The sequence below is a fragment of the Schistocerca serialis genome, chromosome 8, assembly GCF_023864345.2.
Source record: "Schistocerca serialis cubense isolate TAMUIC-IGC-003099 chromosome 8, iqSchSeri2.2, whole genome shotgun sequence".
NCBI classification, from domain to species: Eukaryota; Metazoa; Arthropoda; class Insecta; order Orthoptera; family Acrididae; genus Schistocerca; species Schistocerca serialis.
In genome coordinates this window covers 37,255,696-37,281,969 of record NC_064645.1, presented here as the reverse complement: position 1 = coordinate 37,281,969, position 26,274 = coordinate 37,255,696, and positions in this window count along the sequence as shown.

Genomic DNA, 26,274 nt, shown 5'->3' with positions numbered 1-26,274 from the left:
CTCCCACGAGCACTGCCCAACCCCGGGGGCCCGGCTTATGCGTGCCACCCTCTGCAGTAGAACTGGACGGCCCCTTCCCTGTCATCACAACCTCTGTCCATCTCCACGTTGTCTGCACTCTCACCATCTTCAGGGTCGTTACTGTGCCCAGCTTGCCACTGTCTGAGCCACTTTCAGCTTATGCCCCACTGAACTGCAGAAAGCTAACTGTGCAGCCTGGTGATAGTGATGCCACTTTCAGAGCAGCTGAGCTGGTGGAGACATTACCTGCCACTCATCAACGGATGCTGCTGTAGGGTAACCTGGGTGGATAGTGTGTCTCCCTCGGCCGTGCCTACCCGTCACAGGCAGCTGCATGTGGTTGACTTTCTGATCTCATTCACTGATGCCTGCCACACTGGCTCCACAGATGAGGGGAGGGATGTGGCAGCGTGCACAGGTGCACTGTCATTGGAACTGCAATGTTATTTGAGCTGCTTGCAAGAATGCAACACTGATTCACTCTATGGCGGTGCCAGTGCTTGATGAGTGATATGGGTAGCATGTTGGCAGCAAGGCCTTACCTCTTGTGCACCATCCATGCTGGATTAAATCTCCATTCACCAATTTTGTCTGTTGTGTGATTTTAGAATGAACACTGCATGTGATTGGCCTCAACCTGGACTTGTATTCTGCAGTTAATATTCTCCCATGCTTGTGTAATTCCAGTGCTCAGCTCACCACATTGCATATTCTTGTTTGTTGATGCTGCCTATAAAGAACTGTAGATACTACAGTCCCCTCTTTCATTTAACAATGAGGTGCAAGATCTACCCTGTTATCCTCACCCTCATTTTGCATACCCTACTTTGACAGTCACTTTCAGTATGCCCAACCTGTTTAAACTTCTTACTTTGTGACTTCCTACAGTAATGCAGAATGTATTCCAACAGATCACATCTACAGAACATGGTCTTCTTCTTTCATTTCTATAAGTTTGGTCACCACATCAATTTTGAGGAAAGCTGCTGCAGCTGTTCCAGTCTGATTCAAAGTTTGGAAACTCTGTGTCCACTTTACATGACACCTCCTCAGCCAAACCCCCCGAAAATGCATCTAGTGCCGCTTTGTCCTACCTCCTGTAAAATTGCCTTGTAACTGTTGTTATTATCTGTCTTTCTATATGTACTAATGTTTACGTACCTTATGTGATACATTAAACACTCCATGGACACTCCCTGTCTCTGAGTTATCCTATTACATTGCTGACGATATTAGCACACCATACACTGGGGTTAGATTTAGCTAAAACTGCATCATTAGCATACAGTAAACAACACAGCATGAACAACAATCTACAAGTTTTTGAGTTCCATGATGCAGTACTGTATTGGTAACACTGGGCTCAGTGTTGAACATAAATATTTTGACAGCTATTACATGCCAACAACAATATAAAATTTTTTGAGTTCCATGATGCAGTTGTATTGGTAACACTGGGCTCAATGCTGAACATAAATATTTTGACAGCTATTACATGCCAATAGCTTCTGTCTGTAGGGTTTACATCAATTAAGCTAAAGATGCAGTGAGTGTAACTCTGCATTATGTCAGTATTAGTTAATAAGATGAGAATCTGTCATTTGTGTGAAATTTGATTTAGATGATATATTGGTGCACATTTTTGCAAAATATGAGGTTACTTTAAGCTGGGCCAAAGTAACCTCAGAATGAAGATGAAGTAGTGCTAAAATCAGATATTGAGTCTGAAAGTTTCTCTGACCTGCAAGATAATGACCAGCATCAAAATATTGAAAGAGAAATTAATATTTGGATGATATGTTACAGTTGTATATGACAAAGAAGAATATATCGATATTGGGACTGAGGTGATTGACGAGGGTGCTTAAATGAACTCTATGGGAAAACAAAGTCCTAGTGCAAATTTCCAGAACAAAAAGATAAACTCCTTTATTCTTTGAAGGATTTGATCAGTATTATCAGTCCAACACGAGTAAGAAAACATGAAAATTTTCAAGCACCAGAGCTTTAGTAATTTGTGTAATAAGACTATGTTTATACTGTGCAGTATTTTTAACATATTATACATTCTCTGTGCGTATACTTAGCATAGTCTAACATGTAATTTGAAAATTAATTAGTCAACTGATGAAGCATACTACACTTGCATATTTACTGTGTTGCTTTCTGAAAGAAAGTCCTTGCCCCCAAAATTTAGTATTTTACTTGTTCCTCATGCTCCTGAATGTCTACTGTAGAGGTATCCATTGACTTTATTATGTTCTAAGATTATTACCACTTTTTAATGAAGAAATGAGTGAGTGGGTCAAACTATCCACAATTGTGGGTAACAATGGCCCACTTTTCTTTCTGGTGCCACAGCAACTGATTTATAGGTTGTTTAGCACTCATCTCATTTTGGTGCAATATTTGTAGCTCTATTTATCATCTACTTGATGTCTAAGAAATGATTTTCAGGTACTGGGTTTTAAATGTGTATGAAGATACTTATTGACAGTTTTAAGACATAGTGGTTTATTTCCACTGCACACATGGCAAACAATCAGCTTCATGTTTCAGCATTACGTGCTTTGCTAAAGTGAGCCTTTTACATGACAACATTATGTTCTTTCAGATTCATATTCTAGTAAAAGTCACTGTTTTCAATAAATGGATGTGCACATTTAACTCTCAGTGCATGGATGAAATATGTTATACAACTCTAAAGACATACAGTGTTCTGCCCTAGTTAAAAACAAAACCTCGCTCACTCCAGTTCCAACCAACAATGTCGAAGTTGAAAGTGAATCAAATACTGTCAAACTCTTTTGCGTGTAACACTAGTGATATAGTTCACAACATGAAAATCTATATCTTTTCATAATCAGCAATTAAGCAAATTAAATCTTATGCATATATTTTCTGCATAATCAAGCCAACATTTACCAAGAAAACATGGCTCTTGATATAAACAAAATTTGTAGAAATAAAGTGGATATATATATTTGAACATAATTTTGGAATGTAATGTTTGTAGAGTCTATGGAGAATATCATATGGCTATGACAACAAGTGTCTTATAGTTCCTTCCTTGAGACTCATTTTTATGAAACATAATGACAGTTAATTATGTAGCACACAGTTAAAAGTTATGAGGGATTTTTGAAACTAAATATTGCAAAATCAAAATGTGTGCCAATTATGGCCAAATGAAACAAATGGCATTTAGAAGATAATTAAACAATGGAAAATCCAGGATGGAATGTAACAGTATAAGAGAAGGAAAGTTCCTACTCACAATATAGCAGAGATGCTGAGCCGCGATAGGCACAATAAAAAGATTCACACAATCATAGCTTTTGGCCACTATGATCTTTGTCAGCAGTATACACACATACACACACGCACACACACACTCACGTAAGTGCAACTTACACACACATTTGCAGCCTCAGAGAGCTGAAACTACACTGCAAGCAGCAACACCAGTGCATGATGGGAGTGGCGACTGGGTGGGGGTAAGGAGGTGGCTGGGGCAGGGAGGGGGAGGGGTAGTATGGTAGGAGTGGAAGACAGTGAAGTGTTGCAGTTTAGATAGAGGGTAGGAGAGAAGGTGCGGAGGGGGGAGGAGGGACGGGTTAAGTAGCGGAAAGGAGAGTAATAAAAATAAAAGAAATTAAAAGACTGGGTATGGCAGTGAAATGACAGCTGTGTAGTGCTGGAATGGGGACAGGGAGGGGGCTGGATAGGTGAGGACAGTCACTAACGAAGGTTGAGGCCAGGAAGGTTACGGGAAAGTAGGATGTATTGCAGGGAAAGTTCCCACCTGTGCAATTCAGAAAAGCTGGTGTTGGTGGGAAGGATCCATATGGCACACACTGTGAAGCAGTCATTGAAATGAGAGGTATCATGTTTGGCAGCGTGTTCAGCTACCGGGTGGTCCACTTGTTTTTTGGCCACAGTTTGTAGGTGGCCATTCATGCAGACAGACAGCTTGTTGGTTGTCATTCCTACATAGAATGCACCACAGGTAGCCCTGCCTTTGACGTGATAGGTGATGTTAGTGACTGGACTGGAGTAGTTGGTGGTAGGAAGATGTATGGGACAGGTCTTGCATCTAGGTCTATTACAGGGGTATGAGTCATGAGGTAAGGGATTGGGAGCAGTGGTTGTGTAAGGATGGATGAGTATATTGTGTAGGTTCAGTGGACGGCGGAATACCACGGTAGGAGGGGTGGGAAGGATAGTGGGTAGGATATTTCTTATTTCAGGGCACAACGAGAGGTAATCGAAACCCTGGCGGAGAATGTAATTCAGTTGCTCCAGTCCCGGATGGTACTGAGTTACGAGGGGAATGATCCTGTGTGGCTGGACTGTGGGACTTTGGGAGGTGGCGAGAGACTGGAAAGACAAGGCACATGAGATTTGCTTTTGTACAAGGATGGGAGGATAATTACGGTCAGTGAAGGCGTCAGTGAGACCCTCGGTAGATTTAGAGAGGGATTGCTCATCACTGCAGATGCGACGACCACGGGTGGCTAGGCTGTACGGCAGGGACTTCTTGGTATGAAACGGGTGGTAGCTGTCGAAGTGGAGGTATTGCTGGTGGTTAGTAGGTTTGATATGGATGGAGATACTGATGTAGCCATCTCTGAGGTGGAGGTCAACGTATAGGAGGGTGGCTTGTTGGGTTGAGTAGAACCAGGCGAAGCAAATGGGGGAGAGGTTATTGAGGTTCTGGAGGAATGTGAATAAGGTGTCCTCACCTTCAATCCAGATAGCAAAGATGTCATCAATGAATCTGAACCAGGTGAGGGGTTTAGGATTCTGGGCTTTTAGGAAGGATTCCTCTAGATGGCCCATGAATAGGTTAGCATAGGATGGTGCCATGCGGGTGCCATAGCCGTATCGCGGATTTGTTTGTAGGTAATGCCTTCAAAGGAGAAGTAATTGTGGGTGAGGTGTTGGTCATGGAGACTAGGAAGGAGGTTGTTGGTTTGGAATCCATAGGGCGTCTGGTAGTGTTCAATAGCAGTAAGGCCATGGGTATTAGGAATGTTAGTGTTTAGGGTGGTGGCATCAATAGTGACAAGCAGGGCACTGTGTGGTAAAGGGAGAGGAACTGTGGAGAGTTGGTTGTAGTGGTTAATAAAAAAGAAAAAGAAAAGAAAAGAAGAGGTTGAAAATGTGGGAAGAAATGGTGAATAAAAAGGGGTTTATAAAATCGTTAATGACCGTGAAAAAGGGAAAGAATGAAATGGAAATCGGACTTCGTATTACAGAAAAGTTATCGGACTTTGTGATTCGGAAAAGCTATTGTTGGGGTGGTCCTTGTGGCGTTTCTGAGCAAACGTCAAACCAATTTCCTCTACAATAATTATTTGAAAGGGAACAGAGAATAACAAAATGTGATTAACAGGGGGAAATGGCATAGATAAGAGTTTATCCTTTACCATGTTAACATGTCTTCTTTCGTGCGGCATCCAGGTCTTCAAAAATCTCCTACTTCATTTCTGCGTGAAAAGTAGTAGCTGCTCCGAAATCTTGCAATCGACCAGGAATCACTAATTTATACAAATAAAAATCGTCTTGAGATTAAATGCAATGTATTTTATGTTGCTGCTTCCATTGTCTGAATTTCATTCAAATTTCCACAATACGTCTGCACATCAATAAGTTGTTTTTCGTCTTAATCAGACCAAGACTAGCTAATAAGTTTTTGCGTCTGCATTAGGCTTCCGCTCTTGAGAGACAAAAGACGGATGGATAACAAAAAGAGTTACATTTTTAGTACTTTCCTTTACTTATATATTTTCTCTGCCGTCGAGCGCTCATACAGCAGCGACAGTATAATTCATATCTGAGGGAACGAGTGTAGCGCGGCGAAATTCAAAGTCCGCTACATCACCCCCTCGACTGTCACGCTAAAACATTTAGCGTGGCAGGCTAGCAAACAATATAATAGATATACCTAAATGTCAATATATACATATTTTCATAGGAAAGCCCACGTGCATTCATAGGGGATAATCTTTGTCAATACTTACCTTCTAAATCTATATACTAAATACAATTGTTACACTTTTGATCCCTTTTACAAAATTAATATACACATATTTACATAGAGTTTGTTTGAGCAAGCTGCTCGCCAGCGCAGTTAATGGTGTGTGCTTCCAGCGTTGGTTTCCCAATGCGTCTCTGGCAGCACGTAGTCCTTGCGCATGCGCAATAGCATCACTGAATTTCGCGTGCAGCAGTTTCAAAATCGCTGTGTTATGACAGTCTTGCACAGTATTCACTTTCACATAGTGTTTATTACAAATTATTATTCCAGCATAAATGGCTTGTTAAGCCCGGGGACATCATAAGATTGAGTGTGTGCTTGATCTGAAGCAATGTCCATGTCTTCTGTTACGACACAACAGGTCCTTGTGCGTTTTCATGACTATTGTTCCCGGGGCATATGTGGTCGATGTAGTTTTAGGCTCCACATCGCCTACGACAGGTGCTGAGTTTGTTGTCTCCAAAGCATCTGAAGGCCGGCCAGGAACAACGGCGTCGAAGTTCGCAAAGTTAGGTGTTTCATCATGTTGTTTACACTCGCCAACAAACGTTCATCTGCAGTGTGAAAATCCTCACTATCGTCAAAGTAAATTGCAGTTTATATCGGTTTACAAACAATTATTTGGTTTATGCACCATAAGTTTCACAAATAACACAAATTTCGTCATTTATAACGTACACAGTTTGCAACACTTTTTGCCATATTTACATTTTAACAAAGTTCGCTGTGTCCCAGCATGTTTACATCATTAATTATGAAAGCTTACATTTCGTGGTCACATTTCAAAATATGTTGACAATATGCAAAGTTTTAACACATACAAATACATATAAATTTACAAGAATATGCATGTGAAATATTGACACTAAAAAAATTATACTAAGTCCCATTGGCTTTTTCTTTTTTTTTCCTGGGGTGTATGGTCATTTTGAGTTTCTTTATTCAGGTTTGGGCGTGCCAAGGGATATCAGACTTAATATTTAAAGCACAGGCTTTCCTTCATTTATTATTTCTTATCTTAGCTAGTGGTTGACCCGGCTTGTAATGTCATCAATATTCATTTCTTTTTATTCATACCTGAAAGTTTACCGTCACACAACATACTCTTACATTCAATAAACAAACAATACTCAGCTGCAGGAGGTGGTAGGATAATGGAGAAAGAAAAAAAGATAGAACGGAAGAAACTATTCACTACCTATAAATTACCAAATCCTACAGCTACGACATAGAAAGAGAACATAATACATTATAACATTTGCATCACCTTCAAGTGGTGTGTGAAAGGAGGTGCTTACCATTTACCAAATCATGGGTAAATGTAAGTGTCCTTACGTCAAGTCTGTGTAGTGTAACATCATGATAGATTCTCTGTTTGTGTTCTGACTGTTCATATGACTAAGTGTATTATACCTTAACAAATCCTTGCATGAGTAAATCACATATCTGCTCAGTACTTCTTTGATATCTCCATTTCTTGGGGATACCGTGTATACAAATGGAAAATATATCTCGCAGAGATTGTCTCTCTCATAATGTGTATTATATAATAACGTACCAGATTTCCTCTCATGAGTTCAACCATGAACTTCCTTCTACTTTAGTGAAGGTTAAACATCATGTATGTTGTGTATATATATCATTTCTTTCTATAAAACACAAATAAAGAACACAGTATTATAATTGACAGTAAAATATCTCTTTCTCGGTGTCCGTTGCTCGACGTCGGCTGCACGGGTGGTCACTGCTCTTTTGCACTCACCTTGCATAGCCTGAAAAGTCAAATGTTGTCGTCAACGTAGATGTAATTTTGTCATCTGTTCGCTTAAGTGGAGGTGTTGTATGAGTCGCAAAACGGCCTTAATAACTCTCCTATTGCTTCCTCAGGGTTTTCTGTTGTGTGTAAGTATAATAAAGGCTAACATGGCACTAAATTTCACTTTCGTAAAAAACTTTTATACAAATGTATTCACATGAGGGCTGTGTAGAAACTATATTTCAACTTAAGTTCCTTAAAATATCATTCTCCTATCTGAATACGCACTATAAATGTTTTCTTCCACACAGTGGCTTAACAAAACTTAACAAAAGTTTACTAAGTTAGACTTCTGAAATCAATTAAAGCTAATTTGTTTCCAAGTTACATTCTTACTACACTTCTTTCAACAGCTGTAATCATCATTATGTTCACTCTGCTTTTCTTGCATTCGTTCATTTTCAAGGGCACTGTAAATAGATTCACATTTAACGTCTTGTACTCACGTGTTCTAACTCATCACAAATGTTTTCTTTCAAACTGAAATTCTTATGTAATCTTAAAGATGTAGACTATTTACTCACTTCTCTATGTAGCACAATATTACCAAAACATTTGGCACTTCCATTCTCATAAAACTCCAATAATATTTTCCTCAAATAATCTCTTGTCTCCATCAACTACTTCGCAGTAACTTAACTTCTTATATTAACTTAAATATTAACTCATTCATACTGATCATTCATTCTTACATCCTCATTCGTTCTGCTACATACCTATGTCATTGCTGATCTCAATAGCTATTATCTCCTGTCATTAGAGTACCTTGAAATAACTAACTAATTGTTGATTCACCTTATAATTTACAATTAACAACAAATGTAACCTGCATAGATCTCATTCCTGTATGAATATCTTTTCTCATTCAGTAAGTGTACTCACCTGGGTTTACATTCTCTTCATACTTATGTGTACAAGTGTAACTGCAGTATATAATTTCCATAAATTAACGTTTGTGTTCTTAGGTTGTATAACTTAATGTTCGTGTATTCAATACAAATATTTCCGATCTCGTTTTCACAGCATCTTGCTCATGTTCAAATTAGTTGTCATTATATTATATTGTTTTAGTGCACAAAGGGTTTCAAATGTCTGTGGGGATGCAGCCCCCTCGGCTTGTGAGATAACAGGTATTCTAGGGAGTAACAACCTGGGTGAGGTATGCTTGCTATTCTGAAAGGACCTGAATATAATAGCTGCCATTTTCTGTTCTGTTGTTTTAATTTTGTAGACTTGGGATGTGAATGCAAAAGAACAAGGTCATCAACCTGATAGGTTTGTGTATTTGTAACATGTTTGTCATACTTCTCTTTCCTGATCTTGGCTTTATTGCACAACGTAGTGTATGCCTGTCTTACTTTCTCTTCCAAAGTTGTATGTGTTGTGGATGCGGTTAGCTTTGGAATGGGCATAGCTCACTTGTTCTGTTCAGGTTTGTTTAATAATAATTCCTGTGGTGGGTATCCTGTTGAGGCATGAGGCAAATTGTTTACTATCTGCTCAAAGGGTGCTAAAAATTCGATCCACTGTGTGTGTTTGCGAGGTGAATGTATTCTCATGAATTGACCAAACTCTCTAAAAATCAGTTCTACTGGTTTCCCTTCCGGGTGAAATGCTGATTTAAGAATATGTTTGATGTTATGTTTGGCAACAAAATATTTCCATTTTCTTCCCGTAAAATAGGGTGCGTTATCCATGATAATGCTGTGGGGTTTGCCAAACCTTGTAAAGTAGCTGTTAGTCAAACGTCTAGCTATAGCAGATGCGTTGACAGTACGGATAACATACAATTTTAAGTATTTTGAGAAGACATCAAGTACAGCAACGATGTATTTCGGACCTCCACAAGCTCTGGGATAAGGCCCGGTGATATCCAACGATACTAATTCCAAAGGTCAGGTTGGTACAATAGGATGTAATTAATTCAAAGATGATCGGTTGGAAAATTTTGCTTTTTGGCAGATGATGCGTTTACGAACAATTTGCAACACTCTCCGACACAGATTTGGAAAATAACAATACTGTACTATTTTATCAGTGCATTTGGTGACTCCGTAGTGCCCCCAAGTTTTGTGTGTGAACAGAATAAAATCGTCAACATGTGCATCTGGTAGACAAACACACCAATGGTGCGAGTCTTGGGTACGCCTATGAAAAAGTACATTTTTGTGTATTGTGTAATATTTTTGCAAGTGGGAAGAAGGATCTGTACATAATTTCTTTTTGATATTTGACCACCTGGGGTCGTTGCCCTGAAGTGAAGCTAAGTTCTTGCACATATTGCGGTAGTATGTACCATCGTACATAAGTAAGATGTTAAAGTCTGATGTTTGCTCGGAAAGGTCCGAAAAATCCTATATGCCTTGGGGCAAACGGGACAGGGCATCAGCTACTACGTTTGATTTACCTTTAATGTAAATAATTTCGAAGCTGTATTCTTGGAGTGAAAGGCACCACCAGGTGAGCCGTGAATGAAGCAATTTGCATGATAGCAAGAAAGAAAGGGCTTGATGGTCTGTGTATATGCGAGTATGTTTACCCCAAAGAAAGTAGCGAAACTTATAGAATGCCCAAATAATGGCAAGAGCCTCCCTATCCGTCACCGAGTACGACCTCTCGCACTCAGTGAGCGTGCGGCTCGCAAAACTTATCAGTTTGATGACAGATTGTCTTGATTCGGATTGAATTTGAAATAGAAAAGCTCCAAGACCATATGATGACGAATCCGTGGCTAGGCAAAAATCTGACGTCATATCAGGGTGGCAGAGGAGGGGTGCGTTCACCAATGCATCTTTAATAGCCTGAATATCAGCTTGGAAAACTCTGTCCATCTCCAAATTGCGTTCTTTTTCAGTAGAGTTAGCAGGTGAGAGCTGTCCAGAAGCTGTTGTAAACAAACTTCCGAAAGAAAGAAAGAAAGAAGATAATCCTAAGAATGCTTTCAACTGTTTGCAGTTTTGTGGAGGAGGGAAATTACGAATAGCATCAATCTTCTTAGAATCGGGACGAATGCCTTCCGGCGAGACTATATGGCCTAAAAACTTGATTTCACTCCTTCCTACTTGGGACTTCGAAAGATTTACTGTGACTCCAGCTTGTGAAAATTTAAATAAATTTTGCTGTAACAGATTAATATGTTCCTCCCACGTATTTGTTGCCACGACAACGTCATCAACGTACGCCGTGACACGTGACAACAAACACGGGCCGAGAACGGCGTCAAGCGCTTACACGCAAACCAAAAGGCAACACACAAAACTGATAACTGCGTCCTTCACAAAGGAAAGCAGTGTATTTACGACTGTCATTGTGAAGGGACACCTGCCAGTACGATAAGCGGAGGTCAATATCAGTTAGGTATTGTACATTATAAAATTTTAGCAACTGTTCGTCCAAGTTGACGGGTCTTGCGTTAACAGGTATAATAATTTTGTTGATTTCACGTGCATCTATCACCAATCTGTCATTGCCATCTTGCTTGCCTACCGCCAGGATAGGACTGCAATAAGGGGAATGTGATTTTTCTATGACACCTCAGGTCAACATACGCTCGATTTCAGGTAAAACTGCAGGTTTCTTCGCCCATGAAATATTACAATGTGTCATACAATAAGTCTTATGTGGCATAACATCCATTTTGTAGCTATAACCTCTGATTACACCAGGCCTCTCACTGAAAACTTGTGCATAATAACATAATAATTTGTACAATTCTTCTTGCTGTTGTTTCGTTAAATAGATTCGACACATTTCTGATACAATAAATCCTGCTCAGTTTCCTGATAGTCTGAATCTTCAATCTACATACACTGACTATGGTAGGATATACCAATTGAAATTGACTTACTTCGTAATGTTTTTGTCGTGGTTCAATCGTCTTGTTAAGTTCAACATTGGTTAGTGGTTCTCCTACAGATAATTGACATATGCCATTACTTAAATCTATGATTGCTTTGTGATTATTCAACAAATCCATCCCTAGGATGCAGTGTACAATAAGCTTGTCTACAATCAGAAAATTACACCTGAACTGTGTATTGGGAAATGTGAAGTTAACAAGGGCTTGCATGCGTATGTTCTTATTTAGTACCTGTGGCACTAACCAAGTGGCAATTCTGTGTGGGTAAAGTAGGTATGTTTATAATTTGTTTCAATTCATTATAGAATGAGATTGTCATCACACTTGCAGCAGCACAAGTATCGAATAAAATTTGTTCATCATGATCGTTAAACTTAACCCATGCCGTAGCTTGTATGAATTCTTTAACACAACTGTCTGATTTACTGTTTTTCTCATCGGTTAATTCCTGTTCTGCTGTCATTTTGTTATTGTACCTGAGGAAACAAATCGTCTCAGCCGTTGCGTTCTTACAACACCTCACGACCGAAGCACGAGCGCTTAGCTCGGTCGTCGACCGTTTTTCGTCGTCTGCTGTGTTTGGCTGGGTTCATTGACCAGCTCCACTATGTTTACATTCCGGCCAGTTGGCGCCCACACGTCAGCTGATGGCGCGCTGCAATTGTTATTGCTACTTCGTGGCGGGGAGTGCATAACTGTACTGGGGAACGGCGGCGGATTCCGTGGAGGGTTATGATTTGTAATGCGTGAATTTTGTGTATTCCACATATTCTGTCGGTGATTGTTGGGATTGTTATTGTTTTGGTGGTAATTATGTCTGTTATATGGCATGTTCCTGTCAAAGTAGCCCGGGTTGCACCGGTTATTCTCATGTCTGCTATTGCGGTTGTTGTTGTACTGTCTGTGTTTTTCATTTTACATGTAGTTACCATTTTGATATGGGTGATAATTATTGTTGTTATTACTATTATTCCACGAATTTCTGCGGTTGTTCCTACCGTCATACAAGTTTCCATTTGAATAAGTTTCGCGCGCAGGCATCGTATCGTGTCGCGGCGCGGACGGATGGTTCCACCAACCACCGTCACTACGGTTCCTTTGGGTTGGGTGCTGATTTTGGTTACTAATATCAGTAAAATTTGAATGGCGTGAATCGCCTCTGTAAACTACGTCCATTTGATCTAAGAAGTTTTAGAAAGTCTTAATGTCATTCTCAGGTACTCCTATTAATCTGTCTCGGTGGCTCTTTAAAGTGTCAATTATCGCTGGAAAGTCGGCTGGTTTGGACCAGTACAGTGTCTTGTCTAGGTACCTCTCAAAGTATTGTCTTAATGTCTCTTTTTTAGGGTCATAGGTCTCGGGTTGCACACTTCTCTCCTTAGACTCTGTTGCTCATTCTCGGACCAGAATTCGTCCAAGAAGGCTTGTTCTAACTGTTCAAACGTAGGGCACCGCCATTTCATAGCGACACCCCACTTAGCTGCCCGTCCTCTCATGAGATTGGTGACGTATCTGATTTTATCGACTTCTGACCAACTACATGAAAAAACACCATCAAATGATCTAATAAACACAATAGCGCGGACTTTGTGCTTGTCCTCACTGGAAAATGTCTGGAAATACCCATGCCTTACGAACGTGTCATTGGCCATGCCGGTTGGCATAACTGTATTGACGTGGTTTGTGTCACTTGCCACTCTAGGTGCCATACCGTAATATTACTCATTTAGTGGAAAAGAAAGTGGCACATTGTAATTTTGATTTGAAATAGGTGATTCCACAATAGATGTTCTGTCTGGGTCATTAGCCATTGTTTTAGCTGTTTTGTCGTTCCCTGACGATGCGTCGTAATTTTGTCACTTCATCTTCTATGTGTTTTGTCTCATCTTTAACATGTGTCTTTGTTTTTGAAGGTATGTCCTGTGTAATTGTTTCAAGTTTTTTGTCCAGATAATCGTCACACAATTTACATTCATGTACAATTCTTTCGGCCATGTTGATGTTGTTGTTTAGTGACGCGAGGTCCGCTCGGTCTTCTAATTTTTCTATCTTTTCTTTGAGGTGGGTTTGTTCAAGAACTACCATTGTGAGCTGTTGGGTAATATTTCCCACTTCTTCAGTCAGCTTTTCTTGGGTGGAGTTAGCTGAAGTGTGGGCCAGAGCTAACTCTTCCACACGGGTGCACATTAACTATTTGAGTTAACTGATTCTCACATCAGGTGATATTGTTTTTGTTTCATGTGTGAATGTAACCAAAGTTTCTTCCTGTTTAGTGACTCAGTCGGACAATGTCTCAAATCGCTGGCTCAGCTGTTGAGTGGTGTTATTTAGTTCTGTCATCTGTTTTGTCGTTCGTTCAAAATTTTCGGTCATAGTACGGTTTAATACATCAAATTTTTCGTCGCTTTATCTAGCCTTTGTTTAAAGTCCTGACCAAGTGCATCCAGTTTTGCGTCAATTTTCTGACTAATGTCTCGTTTCATGTCCGCAAATAACTTTAATAGTCGGTCCAGTTTGTCAGCCTCCTGTGTCCGATGTGTGTCACGTTGCTGAATTTGTCTCATATTCGGTTCTGACACTGATGTTAACAATGGCGCTGACTGTCTAGTCTCGGGTCCGTTCCACATTTCGTCATTTAAAGTCGCCATCTGTGCATTATCACAAATGTTGCGAGTTTGAGGCAAAATCATTGCATTGATCTGTGAACTCGTCCATGGAGGGAAACGCGGTCTTTCTTGTTGGTTGAACGATGAATCTGGTTCACTTAACTCATCTGCCGAAACTATCTCGACCTTACCGCGTTCCATTGTAATAGGATGTATAATTGTAAGTCAAAAAGGGAATAATATAAGTCTGATTAATAAAGATTTGACTCAAATTTAGGTTGAAATATCTTCTCGTCAATGTAAATGATTGCTCTATTGCCAACAATGGTTGAGAAAGATGCAGCAGGGCGGACAAAATTTTTCGTAACAAATGACTGTTTGGTGGTCAAATTCACCATCTTCATATGCTACAACAATACTATAATTACCACAAACTACAACAGAGATAGATAATTTTGAAAAAATCTAGAAGAAAACTACAGGATGTGTGGAAAGGGAAAAATGGATTCTGCAATTGGCTATTGACTGTTTGAATGAAACATAATTGTGGGACTCACCATTAAATTTTCTGTCCTGTAGCGGCTGGTCAATCACTTCTACGTAAATCGTATTCGTCAAAATATGAATTTTCTTAATACATCTCCATCGGATAATCACCAAAAGGTCTCAAAATAACAGTTTTGCAACAATATATCCCATGGAAAGAAAAACAGACTGAATTAGTTACAAAATTTCTTTACAATATTGTTGTATAATCATTTGCTTAGGTACAATAAAGTTGGTCTTTTGGTTACCCTTTAAACTTCAGGATTTTTGATTATCCTCTGTTGGGAAAAAATACAAATTAAAGTTTCAAATTTGCTCAAAAACGACACATACGACGACACATCGGAAAATTGTGTCCTTTCGTGGAAGCCAGTTGTAGTGGTTAAAGACGAGGTTGAAAACGTGGGAAGAAATGGTGAATAAAAAGGGGGGTTTAAAATTGTTAATGACCGTGAAAAAGGGAAAGAATGAAATGCAAATCGGACTTCATATTACAGAAAAGTTATCGGACTTCGTGATTCAGAAAAGCTATTGTTGGGGTGGTCCTTGTGGCATTTCTGAGCAAAAGTCAAACCAATTTCCACTACAATAATTATTTGAAAGAGAACAAAGAATAACAAAATGTGATTAACAGGGGGAAATGGCGTAGATAAGAGTTCATCCTTTACCATATTAACATGTCTTCTTTCGTGCGGCGTCCAGGTCTTCAAAAATCTCCTACTTCATTTCTGCGTGAAAAGTAGTAGCTGCTCCAAAATCTTGCAATCGACCAGGAATCACTAATTTATACAAATAAAAATTGTCTTGAGATTAAATGCAATGCATTTTATGTTGCTGCTTCCATCGTCTGAATTTCATACAAATTTCCACAATACGTCTGCACATCAATAAGTTGTTTTTCGTCTTAATCAGACCAAGACTAGCTAATAAGTTTTTGCGTCTGCATTAAGCTTCCGCTCTCAAGAGACAAAAGACAGATGGATAGCAAAAAGAGTTACATTTTTAGTACTTTCCTTTTCTTATATATTTTCTCTGCCGCCGAGCGCTAATACAGCAGCGACAGTATAATTTATATCTGAGGGAACGCATGTAGCGCAGCGAAATTGGAAGTCCCGCTACACGGTCGAGGAAATGGTTGGTATCTTTTATATAGGAGGATAGGTTCTGGGTGATAGGTTTAAGGTGTTGGTCTACAAGAACAGAGATTCTCTCAGTGGAGCCACAGTAACCGGCCACAATGGGGCATCCTGGGTGACTGGGTTTATGGACTTTAGGAAGTATGTAGAAGGTGGGAGTGCGGGGAGTGGTAGGGGTAAGTAGAGAGATGGACTCTGGGGAGAGGTTCTGGGATGGGCCTAATGATTTGAGTAGTGACTGGAGATCCTGCTGGATTGCTGGAATGGGGTTACTGTGGCTTGGTTTGTAGGTGGAAGTATCTGACAGCTGACGGAGTCCTTCTGCCACATAATCATTGTGGTTCAAAACCACGGTGATGGAGCCTTTGTCTGCAGGTAGGATTATAAGATTGGGATCAGTTTTTAGATGGTGGACATCAGTTCTTTCTGTGGATGTAGAGTTAGTATGCATGTTGAGGGATTTGGGGAATGACGGTGAGGCAAGGTTCGAGGATACGAAATTCTGGGACCAGTTAAAGACCTTCTCTCCTTCTCCTGGTCCCTACAGTGGAAACACTTTTCGCCACCAACCCAACCAATCAGACTCAACCAAAGACAAACATTGAACCTTGCTTAACTCAGTTCACTCATCCATTCAACCGTGATCCACCCCCCACTACCTCCAAACCACCCCCTGTTAACTTTCCAGAATTTCTTATCCTCGAACCTTGCCTCACCATGATTCCCCAAATCCCTCAACAAGTATACTAACCTTACATCCACAGAAAGAATTGCAGTCCACCATCTAAAAACTGATCCCGATCTTATAATCCTACCTGCAGACAAAGGCTCCACCACCGTAGTTTTGAACCGCAAGGATTACGTGGCAGAAGGACTCCGTCAGCTGTCAGATACTTCCACCTACAAACAAGCCACAGTGATCCCATTCCAGCAATCCAGCAGGATCTCCAGTCACTACTCAAATCATTAGGCCCATCCCAGAACCTCTCCCCAGAGCCCATCTCTCTACTTACCCCTACCACTCCCCGCACTCTCACCTTCTACATACTTCCTAAAGTCCATAAACCCAGTCACCCAGGATGCCCCGTTGTGGCCGGTTACTGTGACTCCACTGAGAGAATATCTGCTCTCGTAGACCAACACCTTAAACCTATCACCCGGAACCTATCCTCTTATATAAAAGATACCAATCATTTCCTTGACCAACTCTCCACAGTTGCTCTCCCTTTACCACACAGTGCCCTGCTCATCACTATTGATGCCACCTCCCTGTACACCAACATTCCTAATGCCCATGGCCTTACTGCTGTCAAACACTACCTTTCCAGACGTCCTATGGATTCCAAACCAACAACCTCCTTCCTAGTCTCAATGGTCAACTATATCCTTACCCATAATTACTTCTCCTTTGAAGGCATTACCTACAAACAAATCCACGGTACGGCTATGGGCACCCGCATGGTACCATCCTATGCTAACCTATTCATGGGCCATCTAGAGGAATCCTTCCTAAAAACCCAGATGAAATTAAGTCCTCTGAAGATATTTTAGACTAATTACGAGTCTAAAAGTGTTACACAAGGGTGCCCATACCTGGAGGTAAGGGGTGGCTGCACCTACCTCCCCCTCCCCCTTTAGTTTTCATGGGAAGGAGAAAATGTAGCGAAATCAGGTACTTTTCTTTCAAATTCATCATTTAAGGTTTTAACAGGATTCAGATTGGATCTTCTTTATGGCAACTTAAAAGTCGAGATTCATCTTCAAAGATATTCAAAATACCCAATACCCACAGGTCCAGCCCCTCCCTCCCCAATCCCTTCAAACTATTGTATGCAAGCCCTTGGTATTATGGAACTTTGTAATGCAAAACTGAGTATTGGGTACATAGTGTACAGTTGTATTAATAAACTACGAAGTCAACAGCATATTCCAGCCAAATTTTATATTTTTCAGTGTGTGCATGTAATGTCAAGTTAAAGTAAGTGCTTTCAAAGAAATTCATGTTAAAAATAGGAGTCAGATGATTTAAAAAATAATGACAATTTATGTACACCATAACATTAAAGACTTCATGGGAGTATATGTTCAGTTGTATACAATGTGTCTGGTGAACACAGAGCCTTGAGCTAATGTTTATCTTCCTTCAAAAAATTTTGATTTCCAGAACCACATTTATCCTGTAACTAGTCTGTAAATCTTTCAAGATATCTTCTACTGTCATGCGATCCTTCTTCAGTAGGTATTCATGGACATATAGTAAAATATTACAAATGTACTCTCACAGCAGTATTAATGAGCAGTTTGCTTATTGCTGTATTTGACAAAAAGTCATGTATGGTTTTAAATGCAGGTTGCAATTGGTTGGTTAAAATAAAGAAATTTTGCAACATGATTACACTAAAGAGATTTTGCACTATTATTTATATTATAAAATTTCTTTTTCATTATTTTATGTTTCTTTCCTATTCTCTTAAAGTACATCAACAGTTTGCTGGATGCAGCATCTATTTAGTTGCCTGGCCTAAAATTGGCATAAAAACGCATAGAATGATTACAAATGAGCATTCACCATTAAAACAGTAATATAGCTAGCAGTTAGTAATCTGAAGTAGTACACATAACAAGCAAACTGGCCACTCTAAGCTGCACCCAAATTAGTGAACTGGCAATTAGTACCTCAGTTAGCCAGGCACCAGTTCGCCACTTACAACTACGTCAACTGGCCTTTATAGCAAATCGTGTCTGCTCTTACAGGCACTAGCCGTCGCTTAAGCTAGGTTTCAGTTAGAGGTGGGGACCTGACCCCTTTAAAACTAAATAGGCACTAGCCATAACTTAAGGTCAAATGCCCTATAATAGTAAGGTACACATTACACTCACCACCAGGTGAGTATAATTCTTGGTGTAGGACTTTAAAAACGAAACATAAGGTCTGCCACTGAAAGATGAGAATGACAGTGGCAACAAACACACCTCTGCTGCTCCCTAGTACAACATGAGGTCAACTAGATAACTGTGGAGATGTCCATAACAAACAACATGGACAAGCATAACATGTGTTTATAAAATGAGCCACAAGGCCATTATATTTTTAAAAGCAGTCAAAATGTGCAACCACAATTCTGAGACCACACATGTATCAGAGACAAGTCATCCCCAATTCATAATGGGAACACATGAAACCAATACTAGTATAGCGCTGATGATATCGACACCAGCATTGATCTGAGTATCGTCTTTGAACTAAGCTAAGCATTATCAACTCCCCCCGTGAACCGTGGACCTTGCCATTGGTGGCGAGGCTTGCGTGCCTCAGTGATACATATAGCCATAGCGTAGGTTCAACCACAACAGAGGGTTATCTGTTGAGAGGCCAGACAAACGTGTGGTTCCTGAAGAGGGTAAGCAGCATTTTCAGTAGTTGCAGGGGCAACAGTCTGGATGATTGACTGATCTGGCCTTGTAACGCTGACCAAAATGGCCTTGCTGTTCTGGTACTGCAAACGGCTGAAAGCAAGGGGAAACTACAGCCGTAATTTTTCCCGAGGGCATGCAGCTTTACTGTATGATTAAATGATGATGGCATCCTCTTGGGTAAAATATTCCGGAGGTAAAATAGTCCCCCATTTGAATCTCCGGGCGGGGACTACTCAAGAGGAAGTTGTTATCAGGAGAAAGAAAACTGGCGTTCTACGGATCGGAGCGTGGAATGTCAGATCCCTTAATCAAGCAGGTAGGTTAGAAAATTTATAAAGGGAAATGGATAGGTTAAAGTTAGATATAGTGGGAATTAGTGAAGTTTGGTGGCAGGAGGAACAAGACTTTTGGTCAGGTGAATACAAGGTTATAAATACAAAATCAAATAGGGGTAATGCAGGAGTAAGTTTAATAATGAATAAAAAAATTGGAGTATGGGTAAGCTACTACAAACAGCATAGTGAATGTATTATTGTGGACAAGATTGACATGAAGCCCACACCTACTACAGTAGTACAAGTTTATATGCCAACTAGCTCTGCAGATGACAAAGAAATTGATGAAATGTATGATGAGAAGAAAGAAATTATTCAGGTAATGAAGGGAGACGAAAATTTAATAGTCATGGGAGACTGGAATTCAAGAGTAGGCGAAGGGAGAGAAGGAAACATAGTAGGTGAATATGGATTGGGGCTAAGAAATGAAAGAGGAAGGCGCCTGGTAGAATTTTGCGCAGAGCATAACATAATCATAGCTAACACTTGGTTTAAAAATCATGAAAGAAGGTTGTATACATGGAAGAGCCCTGGAGATACTAAAAGGTATCAGATACATTATGTAATGGTAAGACAGAGATTTAGGAACCAGGTTTTAAATTGTTAGAACTTTCCAGAGCAGATGTGGACTCTGACCACAATCTATTGGTTATGAACTGTAGATTGAAACTGAAGAAACTGCAAAAAGGTGGGAATATAAGGATATGGGACCTGGATAAACTGAAAGAACCAGAGGTTGTGCAGAGTTTCAGGGAGAGCATAAGGGAACAATTGACAAGAATGGTGGAAAGAAATACAGTAGAAGAAGATTTGAGGGATGAAATAGTGAAGGCAGCAGAGGATCAAGTAAGTAAAAAGACGAGGGCTAGTAGAAACCCTTGAGTAACAGAAGAAATATTGAATTTAATTGATGAAAGGAGAAAATATAAAAATGCGGTAAATGAAGCAGCAAAAAGGAATACAAATGTCTCAAAAATGATTTCAACAGGCAGTGCAAAATGGCTAAGCAGGGATGGCTAGAGGACAAATGTAAGGATGTAGAGGCTTATCTCACTAGGTGTAAGATAGATACTGCCTACAGAAAAATTAAAGAGACCTTTGGAGAAAGGAGAACCACTTTCATGAATATCAAGAGCTTTGATGGAAACCCAGTTCTAAGCAAAGAAGGGTCGAAGGAGTATATAGAGGGTCTATACAAGGGCAATGTACTTGAGGACAATATTATGGAAATGGAAGAGGATATAGATGAAGATGAAATGGGAGATATGATACTGCATGAAGAGTTTGACAGAGCACTGAAAGACATGAGTCGATACAAGGCCCTGGGAGTAGACAACATTCCATTAGAACTACTGACAGCCTTGGGAGAGCCAGTCCTGACAAAGCTCTACCATCTGGTGAGCAAGATGTACGAGACAGGCGAAATACCCTCAGACTTCAAGAAGAATATAATAATTCCAATCCCAAAGAAAGCAGGTGTTGACAGATGTGAAAATTACTGAACTATCAGTTTAATAAGTCACAGATGCAAAATACTAATGCAAATTCTTTACAGACGAATGGAAAAACTGATAGAAGCCGACCTCGGGGAAGATCAGTTTGGATTCCGTAGAAATGTTGGAGCACGTGAGGCAATACTGACCCTACGACTTATCTTAGAAGAAAGATTAAGGAAAGGCAAACCTACATTTCTAGCATTTGTAGACTTAGAGAAAGCTTTTGACGATGTTGATTGGAATACTCTCTTTCAAAATCTGAAAGTGGCAGGGGTAAAATACAGGGAGAGAAAGGCTATTTACAATTTGTACAGAAATCAGATGGCAGTTATAAGAGTCGAGGGACATGAAAGGGAAGCAGTGGTTGGGAAGGGAGTGAGACAGGGTTGTAGCCTATCCCCGATGTTATTCAATCTGTATATTGAGCAAGCAGTAAAGGAAACAAAAGAAAAGTTCGGAGTAGGTATTAAAATCCATGGAGAAGAAATAAAAACTTTGAGGTTCGCCGATGACATTCTAATTCTGTCAGAGACAGCAAAGGACTTGGAAGAGCAGTTGAATGGAATGGACAGTGTCTTGAAATGAGGGTATAAGATGAACATCAACAAAAGCAAAATGAAGATAATGGAATGTAGTCGAATTAAGTGTCAGGTGATGCTGAGGGAATTAGAATAGGAAATGAGACACGTAAGGTAGTAAAGGAGTTTTGCTATTTGGGGAGCAAAATAACTGATGATGGTCAAAGTAGAGAGGATATAAAAGGTAGACTGGCAATGGCAAGGAAAACGTTTCTGAAGAATAGAAATTTGTTAACATCGAGTATAGATTTAAGTGTCAGGAAGTTGTTTCTGAAAGTATATGTATGGAGTGTAGCCATGTATGGAAGTGAAACATGGACAATAAATAGTTCGGACAAGAAGAGAATAAAAGCTTTTGAAATGCGGTGCTACAGAAGAATGCTGAATATTAGATGGGTAGATCACGTAACTAATGAGGAGGTATTGAATAGAATTGGGGAGAAGAGGAGCTTGTGGCACAACTCGACTAGAAGAAGGGATTGGTTGGTAGGACATGTTCTGAAACATTTAGGGATCACCAATTTAGTATTGGAGGGCAGCGTGGAGAGTAAAAATCGTAGAGGGAGACCAAGAGATGAATACACCAAGCAGATTCAGAAGGATGTATGCTGCAGTAGGTACTGGGAGATGAAGAAGCTTGCACAGGATAGAGTAGTATGGAGAGCTGCATCAAACCAGCCTCAAGACTGAAGACCACAACAACAACAACAACAAGCATTATCTTTAAACAGTTCCGTCATGTCAGTTTTTTGTGAGCCTTTGGTGTGTTTAGGTGAATAAATGAACTACTGCAAAATGGGATTGTTGTTTGGTGTAACCGACCCAAACATCCCCCTCACTGGTGACCCCGAGTTGTAACGTCTTCCGTTTTCACCGTGTATTACATCGACACAGCATTCGAACAATGACTTCGGCCCAGCGAACACCGAATTTTGTTATCAACATGCATCATGTTGTGGGCGATGTACACCCACCAGGACTGCAACACGATGCCTCTCACTTGATGATTACGCCGATTTCGCCTGACGTTTTCGAGCCTCGCAACAATAAGTGAGGTTAGGAGTGTGCATGACTCTGGCTATCAGACGCCTTTGTTCCCACCCTCATTGACGGTGCAGTTACCTCTTACAGATCTCCGTGCAGTAGGGGACCAATGCCGATTTCTGCAAATGCTTTGTTGGACAACCTACCACCGCCAGGACAATCATTTGCCATGCGGCAATCCATCCAGTACCACGCAGATTCCTGCCACATGGTCGGAACTGCTTCATCCACAGGTCAACCTCCTCAGCATCTGACCACGCCCGCACGTGCCTCGGTTCAGCATCAGCACATGCCTTCCTGCTTCGATACCTTGCCTACAACAGGAACAATAACTTGTTATCTGTGCCTGACTTCCATCTCCATCCCACTGCTACACCTCAGTGTTTTATGCCACAGCATTCACCTTATCCGCATACCATTTTGAGTGGAGTGACTATTAACAGTGAACATTCACACATTCCGTCCCATGTTCGACATAATTTCCCACACTGTGCTTCTGGACAGCCTGCACCTCCGCAGTCTCCGTGCAGCACAGGTGCGCTTGGCTCTGATCATATGTTGAGCTTTCCATGGACTAACATGCGTTCTCAAATTTTGAACTTTTTCTCACCTGTCGCCCCTGCGCTGGATCCAGTTGAGCTTCCGCTACCGTTCTTGGCACATCTTGGTGCCTCATCCGTGTCGGTCCTCCACGATGCGTCAATCTGAACACACCCGCAATGTGTTGAGCTTCCGCAACCGCAATCAACACATTACAGTGTCTCACCCATGTCGGCCTTCCGCGTCATGACAGATCGTGCTCAACCACAACGCGTCACCTTCACGCTGCCACCCGACCAGCCATTGTCGCCACATCCCCTGGAGGCACACTCTCCTGGAATACTACAGCAACAACAGCTCGTTTCAGACAGTGGCCCGACGAACTCAACTCAACCTGTTCTTCCAAACATTCTACAACACTTACCGACGCTGCCACCGTTTAATCCCAACAGAGCAACAACCTGGTTCAAAATTGTGGACGAAGTGTTCGACCGTTACAAACTCGACGAGTTAACCAGGTTTCTGTGCCTCATCACCCACCTGCACGACCAGGAGGACTTGACTGCTGACCTGGTCGATGCCCCGGAATCAGCTACCCAGTGCACTCTAGCAAAAAAGACAGTTCTGCGTTGGCTTGCACGCTCAACTGAGGCAGCAATACGGCAAGTGCTCCACGTTGAGTGACTAGGCAATGACAAACCTTCCCAGTGCCTACAGGCCCTGGTCAGCAACGACCTATTCTCTGACACAGCTATCCTCGCCATCTGGTCAGATAAACTGTCTCCTCACATCCGCTTTGCTCTGGCTCAATGGTCTCCTGAACCTGTTGAGCAAAGAATGATAATTGCTGACAAGCTACACAATGCCTCACTGCTCTATTTCGCCAGCCACTGCCTACCTGACAAGTCTTAGGTTCAGGCTCATCGCCTTGTTGCTGGACGCGGCCGGGGCCATACTCTGCCGACCGTTCCGCTCGCTCCTGGAAGCAGTAAACAAGCAACTGGGATGTCACCGGCTCCACCCATGGTCACACCCCCCTCCTACAACTGAACCTGCTGTGGCCACCAAACCTTGGCCACTGCCACTGGCAACGAACTTTCCACAGGAAATACAACCGCTCTACCCGTACTGTTACTTCCATACATGGTTTGGCGATGGGGCACGGAACTGTAGACCACCCTGTTACTTCCCAAACACCTCCTGCGCACATATGACAGGCACCCTCCAGTGCTCCATTCTGTCCAGGAACGACTGGGTAATTGCAGACAACATTACATTAAAGACATTTCGTTGTGATATCTTTTCCTAGTGGACACAGGCGCCGATGTTTCGTGCTACCTAAGTCCTTAGCATTCGCCCTCATTGTACTTTACTGCAGGCTGTGAATTCAACTAAACTACAATGCTCAGGTTCAACTTCCCACGTTGTCTTACTCTTTGCAAACTGCAAACTCGAGTGGACTTTTTTAGTGTGCTAAATTGATGAACCTATACTAGGCATTGACTTCTTGCAACACCGCAAACTTTCACCAGACCTAGTGCGAAACACTGTGTTTCATCACCCACCCAAGACTCACTTCTCCTGTGCTCCTTTGAGCAACCCCCCCTGACACATCAGTCCGGGCTCATCTCATCTGTACATGCTCGTCTCTGTTGACGACATTACAAGAAGCAACGCACAAATGCCTTGTCGAGCTTGAAAACATCACTCGCCTATGCAAGGAAAACTTCAATCTCTGCCTCTAGCTCCATGAAAATGTTGTGTACATAGTTCTGCATAGTCAGCGAGTACACAACTTTCTCAATAGAGCGCGCCCCGCTAAGCACAACAGCGCAGGCGCAGCGCTCATCCGTCTCCGCACTACGTGATGGCGCTGTCTTAGAGACGGACCAAATTCTGCTTCCGCCGATCCGCATATTAATATGTAACGCAGCCAATGAGGTTGCTGCTAACATAGAACCTTTTCTCCTTGCGGATCACACTCGCGCAGTGATACCTGAACGCGCGAGGTATTATAACGAGTGTACAGACCTCTGATTAATCAGTCTGCATTAGTCTATAGTCAAGTTTCAGTCCGCACCCAATAAGATTATCATATTCCTGTACATAGCCATGAAGATAAATGTATAGACACTTTGTCAAGTATCAGAGATACGTGAGAATAAGATTAACGTACCAAGACCAAAGGAACTATAGATTGTCAATTGTAAACAGCATCCAAAATCCAGTTACGTAATGTCTATGATTTTTATTATTTTAATAAATGTGTGTGAAAATTAATCAAGTTCTGTTTAAAGTTGGTCACCGTCAATCTTCTACTCTAAGCGTGCAAGTGGCATTTCTACGTCTGACCTAACGGCAGAAGATAAACACGCCACGATAAGATCACGAGACATATTGCTGACAGTCGCCTACTTCGTTAGAGCGACAAGTCAAATAATCTGATGGTGTATGTACCAAAGGTCTTACAGTAGGCACACCACAGAAACTCAGCTCCAGCTCTTTGATGCAGCAAAGAAATTACAGGCACTACAGCAAGGACAAAGCAAAGTCAGTAAGTGCGCCGAATCTGCTTGCAGTCCCAGTAATCGAGCCTCCATGTGTTTACCTCCCACTACCCCTCGCAACTGTGCTATCAAGACTTCCATAACATGTACTGACAGCTCCACAGGGCCACACCCTCCTAACATGGCAGCGTTTGACACTCGGCCAGACACAAGTGCGCATTCGCGACGAGCTTCATGGGTTCTCGAACTGACGGCTCCTATCCTGCCCCTCGGGGACAGCACCTCAAATTATGCAACTTCAGCTCCTGCAAGCCACCGTGCGACCGCCAC